Source organism: Mya arenaria, chromosome 13 (assembly GCF_026914265.1).
Source record: "Mya arenaria isolate MELC-2E11 chromosome 13, ASM2691426v1".
NCBI lineage: Eukaryota > Metazoa > Mollusca > Bivalvia > Myida > Myidae > Mya > Mya arenaria.
This window is the reverse complement of record NC_069134.1, coordinates 1489360-1499391: the sequence shown is the minus strand read 5'-3', so window position 1 is coordinate 1499391 and position 10032 is coordinate 1489360.

The window sequence follows — 10032 nt, the reverse complement described above, 5'->3', positions numbered from 1 at the left end:
CAAATGTCACCATAAAACAGTTTTTACGCACCTTTCAGGAAATAATGATTCACTCTCCTTAGAACTATTTAAAGACCGATTTGACTATTAACATAATCTGAATCACTGCGCACATATCCATGACAACCACGAATTATCGCATATCCATACGCAATTATTTTCACTAAGCACAAAAGAGTTCCAGCAAAAAATACATTTTTACTTAATTGACTGAGGTGGGAGAAAAAGCATCTACCATAGCCGCTCGTGTAAGATATGTTCATCCGCGGTAAACCTCGTTTCCGCAAAACACCCTACGCTCGGGTCGGAATGAACCTATCTTACACACTCGGCTATGGAAGATACTTATAATCTCTTCGTTAACCCGATATTTCCTGCCAATAACAAGCCTATACTCCTATTTTTGTTGTTGATTTTGTATTTATCTACAGACTAACATTGTATAGTCTACGGTGTCTGGTATATTTGACTTTTGATCAGGAAATAATTGTTTTACTTGAGATTTGAGTGAGTAAATTATCTTATAGACTTCTGATTCTCGGAGAATGAAAGCTTGCAAAATGAAATCAAAAATCAATGAATAATTTTAGGTTATTAACTTTCTTGTGAATAGGCCAGACGCTGCATTGCATGTGTTATATATTTTCTTGACCTATTCGGCAGAAGGACTATTCCATCAAATTAACATTAGAACGGTCACACAAGTACACAATGACCATGTGCTAGTTCCTCGAGAATTCTCAAGATCGTACTCAACTAACTAACACTAGTCATGTGCATATTATGATTGAAAAGGAAATACATTTTGGTTTAATTCTGTGTTTTTATTATTTCATTATATTGTTTTGATATTTAAATGCCAATTTCCTTCATTAAAATGCAAAAAAACAGCTGAGTTCATCCCAGCATTTTGAGTAGTTACTCAATTACATTTCAGTCTTTGAAACGTGTTTTTAAATAGACACTTTTTATCAATATAACCTATGAAAATGAATGATTCTAACTATAAACATCATTGAAAAAGGATTAACTGGAAAATTATTTTATGAACTAAATTATATTTTGCGTAATTACTTATTATTGAATATTTCTAAATAAAAGCACTACATAATTCATTTAACTTGAATAACATGTAAGAAAGAAATATTTTAATAACCATGATGGCACACGTCCTCATTTTGTTGGAAAGAAGGGATATGAGGTACAATTTATTAGCTCAATCCTTTTGACCATTGGATATATATTACTTGAGTATTGTGTTTATTCATTAAAACATATTTTGAGAATTATACAAACACGTGGAACACGTTTTGTGCTTGAACAGCTACTGAGAGCTGATGCAATGCGTTTAAAGTTTATTTCGTAACTTCCCTTTTTGTTTTAATTGGGCGATTGCAAGTTAGAAACTAACAATATAATGTCGATATACGATAAGATAAACAGCCGAAACCCGTTGGCTCGAACTCGCAGGGAACAGCGAAAACACCTCGAGCCTTGAAAAAAGCGAGCCAAACGGGATTTTTCACCTTCGGTATAAAGAAATTAGTCCTTTACATCCAGTTCGAGCAAACGAGGAATCCGAGCCAAGCGTGCTCGAGTCAACGGAATTGAAACAAAAGTGACTGACCCACGGGCCAAAACGCTAACGAACAACTTGTTTAACGGAACACGTGGATATGGCCTGACATACACTGCGCAAGAGATACACAACGTACAAACAAGACATGTACCATTATTTCTTTCATGCTTTTCGATGAAATATGGGATTTTATCAGTGAAATAACAACAGTGAAAATATCAAATTTATATTTTCACTGCAAAATAAGGAGTGAAAATATCAACTTTCAGAACTACTTTTAAAATTCTTTGTAGTTGTAGTTGATCAAAATAGAACACTTCACTTTGAACTAGAAAATGTTCGCTAAACATGAATATGCCTCAGATATGTTAAATAAATGAAGTACTATCGATAGCGTTGCCAGTGTACGTGTGACTGAGTTATTCAGAAAATGTATTGAGTTTTTTTATCTGTAATAGCCTAACAAATCAAAGCTTGGTAAATATATTTAGGTATATTTCAACAAATACATGTAAATATTCATTTGAAATGCCCACGCAGTAAGCACATTGCTCTGGTATGAGCTTAATTCGTGTCTTTCATTTTAAATGTTGCATGGTTAATAAACTGAAATCATAACCCTAACCCTTTAAAGGTTACACCATCCCTTTTTATAATTACCACAAAAGCAGTATTTCATTAGGTTTAAGGCTGGGAATTGTTCCATGGCTTATTGCTCACTAGATAATATATCGATTTATTCTTTTTAAGGATTGATCGCTATTGCTTCGTGGAATTAGCTCGCTTGCTCTACTGCGTCCATACTGCATAAACGCAAGCACAAATGCTATAAAAAGTTGTATTAATATTCCAAATAATTATTCATAACGATTCAAAAATAGCAGTATCTTCTGCAATAGACCATTTGTTCTAAACAAATTGTATACGACAACAAAGAATAACTGATATTTGTAACGTCGTATATATTTGGTCAAATGACGTCGCGCTAATTCAATCGGAGTGCAATATTGAAATAAACCATAAGCGTCATAATCCCATGCGGGTTAAACAATATGAACGTCTAGTACTAGGCGAATGTAAATATAGCCAATTGAAATGTACTTTACGTTAAAAACTCCGTGAATGGCCCAGACGTTGCACGGTTAATGTTAAGGAAATTGCAATGGTTTCTTTAATTGTCTACGAAATATTCTATAATAGAATGACTGGCCACAAAAGTTATATAGAAATTGCAAATAAAGTTTCCTAATACCTGAAAGCAGAAGGAGTGGTGGACATGACCTTTTAATTAAGACAGTACGAAACCATTATCGCAAAATAGTTCAAAAGAGAATTATCTATCAATGGCAATACCAAGAATAGTGCATGTACTTTTCGCCTTGTTTAATCTAAAATAGAAAAGCAAATAATTGCTTCACCTTAATAATATCTACGAACAAGGTAATTCAATAGCCGTACATTAGCAGCTTATTAACGGAGGAGGGAGAACAGACTGTGATAGATTTTGACAAATGTATAAGATTTCAACATTGCAAGATTCAACATTTCAAGATACATCTACAAACCTTCAAGAAGACAAATACATATCTAGCATAGTGTTTCGAAGTCATTCGATATATATGCACTAATATCACAAAGTCGAAATATTGACCAAAAAATGAGACTAATTGTCGATTAAGCATATAATGCAGCATCATATAATGTAGGATCAGATGCTAGGTAAATAATTGAATTCATCTTTCATACATGCATGCAAATCAAGTTCAAACTCGTACGTAACTAAATTTTCAATATTAAAAAAAAGCTAAATGAATAGACATGGGAGGTTAGAAAACCCGCAACATATGACAAACGTACTTAGGTTGAAATAGGCATAAATTGCAAAAAAAACACACTGAACCCGTCCTTACAATTGCAATGAAAAGCCTTACAGCTATCTAAATAACAATTTCTGCTTTTTATATTTCCGTATTATTTCTGATGATTTATCTGTAAGATCAAGATTGTTGCTAGTGTGGCTGCCAAGAGGAAAATAATGTGATCCAGTGCTCAGCAAGGAAACACTCACAGGTCAAGCACTTGGAAAACTGGCCTGTCAATCTTGCGTCACGGTGATCTCTGTATGATGTTTTATCTGATAGCTAGACATTCGGTTGTCCGTATTGTGGTGATCATTTTTGTCAGATGGCGTAAAAATATGGTAGCTGGACACTCAGTTGTCGTTATTGTGATGGCCATTTAGAGATGGCGTTGAAATCGGTATAGAATTGCTCCACGGAAAACGTATTATTGTCATTCTATTTGTATCAGTAGAATGAAAACGAAAACAATATGAATCATGTGAACGATGATGTTCGTCGTCTAATAGGTTTTCGATTTATGTATACCGGCTCGTTTGAATACATAACGCATTTTCATTCGTTGTATTGAAACCGAAAATACTAACCCTAAATGGAACTTAGAGCCATTATCTAGAGAGTTAAACTATATTTATGAAACTTCCAAATTTTAATTGCAGTGCTTTGACCATATTTTTTATATGAACAAAATTGTCTTTTCTTCAATCAATGCGAATATTCAGTTTACCACTGGTTGGTTCAGGCATGGAAAAATCAGCAATATAGCTATTAAAAAGTGATTCTACCTCTGAACGTCGCCTGGACAAAAGGTATTTCAAATGTTTTCGGGCGTCAAATAGCATACCTAATTGCGAAGTAAATCTCTTTCTTAAGTTAACGCAAAAATAAACATTAACTATTATATACAAATAAAGATATTTACCATTTAGATTGTTTAAAATCTGAGCATAATATATTTTTTTACAGAAATACAGACAATATTCGGTTAGTAATATGATATTTATATAAAGCAATATATATATTGTCTATGACAAAAGTTCCATGCTCACCAGTGATTGCGAAATATGTAGTCGGAAATAACTGATGTATAATGACATACTTTTTATACTGCTATTATAGGCGAACAGAACGACCTTTATAAATAGTCTGATTGATATTTCCTTTTTAACAATTTACAGTTAGCTATGGACTAATTGAATACATATATATACACAAAAGGGACATTCTTATGTAAAGGTTAATATTTTAAATATAATTTGTATTTGTAATTTCTCATGAATGTGGCATTTGGCTCTCGTAAAAAGAATACTTTGTCTACCTTTAAATTTAAATTAAACGGGGATTGTGTGAGTTATATGCTTGTAATAAACGATCAAAACCTTGTGTAACGTCTCATGCAAAGGCTATAAATAAAATTGAAACAATAACATGTTCTTGATGAACAGTATTACGACAGTTTTAAGACAATGAGACCGAAAAAAATAGAAGCTTAGGTGGCGAAATCAAAATTGAATGAATAAATTTAGGTTATTAGCTTTTTGACCTTTACGGTGAATAGTTTATATCAAATTAACAGTATGTCAACCATGTTCCTATGACTATAATTTTGTTTTTGCATTAGAGAATTTCCTCATAATCAAAATATAGATTAAATAAATCGTATTTGAGTTTTTAATTTTATTAAAAACCAAACTCATTTGGTAAGTATAATGTTTTATGATTGAAGTTATGGCATTTAAATATGAAACGGGTTCTGAATTGCGGTTTAGACAACTCCGTGTCTGAAGATTGTGAAAATACCGCTGGCGGGAACAACACCACTGAGCAGCAGTATTAAAAGGTGCGCACATAATATTGTCACGATAACTCCCCTCCAAGGTGACTCACGATAACTCCCCTCCAAGGTGACTCACGATAACTCCCCTCCAAGGTCACTCACGATAACTCCCCTCCAAGGTCACTCACGATAACTCCCCTCCAAGGTGACTCACGATAACTCCCCTCCAAGGTCACTCACGATAACTCCCCTCCAAGGTCACTCACGATAACTCCCCTCCAAGGTCACTCTTACAAGGTATGGTTTAAACAGACGCGAATAGAAGACGAATAAAAAAGCTTTATGTCTCAGTCTGCAAAGTCGGTAAAACAGAATACATAGTTTTTAGATTATAGCAAGTGTGTCATGCAAACGAAAAAGCGTATTTGAGCGAGCTTAAAGGAGCCAAAATAACTTTCGTAGCAAGCAGGATAAATTTCTCTGTCTCGGCACCAAACATTTATTTTATAATGTTGTTCGTTAAGAACAAAACAGAACATTTTTTAAATTCTCATTAACTAGTTTCTTGTGACAGATAAACACGATTAAACAAATCAAACTTTCAGACATAAGGTAATAGAACATGGCAAGGATGGATCTTTTATGGAATATATAAGTTTAAACCATTTCACAAGGTAAAGCATATAAAGCATGTTCACTTTATAAATAATATTGGTGTATAGAGTGTTTAGCTCAAACATGGTTCATAGTAGGTTATATTCCCTTATTTGTTTCATCACTTCATCACTTTACAATTGGTAAGAAATGCTTTAATACAGTCATATAAGTTATGCGATGTGGGACGAACTACATTTGTGTTTTGCCACAGCCTGGTACATGCAACATCGACATTCTGCAGTTTAATTGCCTTCCAAAACAAATCAGTAAGCATCTAATAACGGCTCTTACACATCAACCGCTCAAAGAAGTTACAACTGTCTTCGAACGGTTTATCCTTCCTCATTGAAAACGAAAACTTTTTTTTTTAGAATTTTTATAAAATTTGGAACATCTCGGCCATTTTTTTTAATTAAACCTGAAACATATTTTGCATCCAATGAATCAATTTAACAACGAGAAAACGAAGTGATTAAATTTCTTATTTTCTTGATTTAAAATTTTCGGATAATGAAAATTAGAAACTGGCAACATAAGTCTATAGCACTGTTATGGCAACATATATAATCTTTTTTTATAAATAACATAGAATAAGCATTGCATTGTTATGAGGATGGCAATTCTGTCTAAACTTATTTGTCAGTAGATAATAGTTATTCTTTAACAAAATGGGAGGTGTTATACGTTAAAAATCATTTCATAAATGACGCAGACCTTGCATGGTAATTGTTCAGGAAATAGCTATGGTATCTTAAATTAATTAAGAAGCATTCTTGAATATAATGGATGGTCAACTTAGTTATATGGAATTTGCAAACGGGATTTTCCTAACGATTGAAAGCAAAAGGAGTGGTGGACGAGAACGTTTCAATTAAGACAGTACGAAACCATTGTCATAAATTAGTTCAGAATTTAAAAGGATTATCTATCAGTGGCAAGACTACACATAGCTCATGTAAGTTTCGACTGTATACCAACTAAGAAAAAAGCCATCCATCAGCATGTTTGTGCGGTCAACATCTGGTGAGACCTGATACATAAGATTAGTGTTTTTTAAATGTACATTTATGGCGTATTCACCACTAAGATGTTTTTATGATCCTTTCCACCATGATTATTGCTATTGAAACTGTCATGAGGTAAATCATAGACAAAATAAACACCATTTATTCCCCAAAAAGCGTTCTAAGATGAACTCGTCTGGTTGTTTTAACGCTAGCTGCTCTACATGCAAACACTATTCGTTATAAAAAGCAGGCTGATTGCGTAACACGTACATAGAAGGAACATAGAGTGGCTTGATGACAATATCTCATAGAAGTCAAAATTAAATAAGTTTAACTAGCCAAAAATATATTTTACACATACTTGACATGCATATCATCAATTTAATACATTGTCTTAAATATAAAATGAGATTAGACAAAATCCAAAAGTACCCTATACAGTATTATGAACCATGTGAAAAATCATTTCGACGGTGAAAATGTAAACAAGGACAAATTCTCGTTGAAAATTTTGACTTCTACGAAAGCACCTATCAAAATACATGACTCATAGATGCATTGGCCCGTAATGTACACGTTAACACCGATATCCTTGTCGAGAAAAAACAGTCAACGACGAAAATGCTTCAAATTGCGAATTATCACAGGCATAATTCTGGCTAGTAAAAATGATTTATTTCGTGAGCTATTGTCATCACGCCACTGTTGAAGGGACATGATTATGAAAGGTACATTATTTTGAAATGCCCAAAAAATCAATGTAGAACGAATGTTAACCTGATTTGTATTTATAAATTCTCATGCAGTCAGCCGTTGGCTCTCTAAAAAAGAGTGCTTCGTGTGCGTTTAGAATTATATTACATATGGGATAGAATGAGTTATTTGTTAATAATGAAATTTCAAAACCTTTCATAACGTCTCATGCGAAGGCCATAAATAAAACAAAAGACAATTACATGTAAACGATGAACAGTTACGACAAGAAAGTAGTAATAATACTTCTTATTAGTTTTCTGATTTAAAGTTCTCGGAATATGAAAGATTAGAAAATGTAATTTAAAGTCAATCAATAATTTTAGGTTCTTATCTTTACTGTGAATGGTCTAGACGCTGCAATGCATATTTTATCTCATTCTTTTACCTTTTCGGTCAGTAGTTCTATTCGGTCGAATTAACAATAGGGCGGTAGCACAAGTTCTTCGTATTATGATAAGAGATCTGCAAATGAAAATTTCCCTCGGTTTGAAAGCGGAAGTGGAGAAAAAATGCCTAATTTAAGGCAATACAAAAAAATCATTTCCGCAAAATAATTCAATCAGCCAAAATGACGCTAGCAATGGCGAGGTCCGAGTGTCCTTTGTTTAAATGCACAGGGTCAACGCCAAAGACATCGAACTACCTAATACCAAATCTTGTACATATAGTAAGGAAAATATATTCTGGTTATTATCAGAAAGCAAAAAAGATTATCTTACCGTAACGAGGACCTAGTTTCTCGAATAGTTTAAGTTCGTACTCAACTCACTAATCCTGTACATATTGTTAATGGAAGGGAACGTTTTTTTCTTCACATTGTTTTCATATTGTCTAATGCTACCTTCCTTTTTGAGGTTATTGAATAGTAAATTATGAGTGTTTCCTCAACAACATTCACTGCTTAAAATATTTTGTTTTAATTTACAAACGTGTATAACAATAACATCTATGGAAAAAATATGATTCTTAATCACGGCCACTAAGCTTTCTCAACATTTTTAGAGTGAGTTTAAGCAACGATGTTTACTTAAAATGCTTGCAGATCTCAATATATGCACAAGTCCGAAAAGCTCCTCGCTCCACAGTTCGTAAAATATTGAAACGAAATCGTTGTTATCCTGTGATAAGTGTTCGTACACGGTACCACATTCTAAAATTATCAAATAAAAAATAAATCATACTCACGTTTGTAGAAGTAAACACAAAGCAAAACTGCACCACGGAAGTGTCGACAGTTAACTTTCTTTGCACCACCGACATGTTGAGCATGCGTTTAGTGTAGTCATGTAGAGGAAAAATATGTAATACTTTGAAACATGTTTGTATGTAAAATGGTTATATACTTTAAGTTAGTTATTGAGTTCAAGTAATTTCTAGAAACTGGGAACATACCTTGAATACCCTGAACATATCTTGTAGGTATAATTATTTTCATTAAATACAAGCGCTTAATATTTCTTTTAACCTGGATATGAAATAAGAAATAGAAATTCATCAATTGTCCGTCATCAGGATATTCCATGAGGGGACAAATCTATTAGCACAGCAAATTATTTTGATAGTTGAAGAGATCGAAAAGGATCGGGATATATTTGAAACGTCGTTTGTGATTTTGAAGATAAGGTATGTAGGTTCTTCGGTTGAGTACAGACGGGTAAGAGGGAACTCAAAGTTTCAAAGTTTATTGTACACTCTGCACATATAATACATGTGATACGAGGTTTACAACAAATAAACATACACAAATTAAATCGGTCAAGCTGTGTAGGTACTAAGAAAAAGAAGAAGAACGCTATATCTTCTGGAGTCAACTAAGACAAATATAATAAATATATTTATATTAATTTGTAACAATTTATAGTTAAAATTGAGGTAAGCGCTAGTTAGCCTGGTGTATTAATAAAATAGTCCAGAATAATCTTAAAAAACTTCGCTAAATCTATCAATTTCATTTCATCTGTTTCATTCATCAATTTTTTATACATAATTGTGTTACAGTTATCACCTTTAATATGCGGTCGCAGTCGTTTTCTTGCATTAACAAAGTGAGTACATTTAAAAAGATAATGAAATTCGTCACCGACATCGTTTGATTGACAAAGATGACATTTCCTATTATTACGTTCAATATTAAACCATCGCCCCTTTTCAATAGGGAGGTGATGATTACACATTCGAAATCTTATCAAATATTGCAAATAGAAATCAGGAACATTGTCAAAATAGCATTCATAAACAAACGTATCCTTAAACATTCTATAATTCAAACATTTGGAAAAGGAATTAACATCAGATGTCCAACTTTGTATATATTGATCAGAAAGTGTTTGATTGATTCTAGTTAATAGCAGTTGTTTTGTACCATTACAATATTGATTATTCCATACATAACTAATT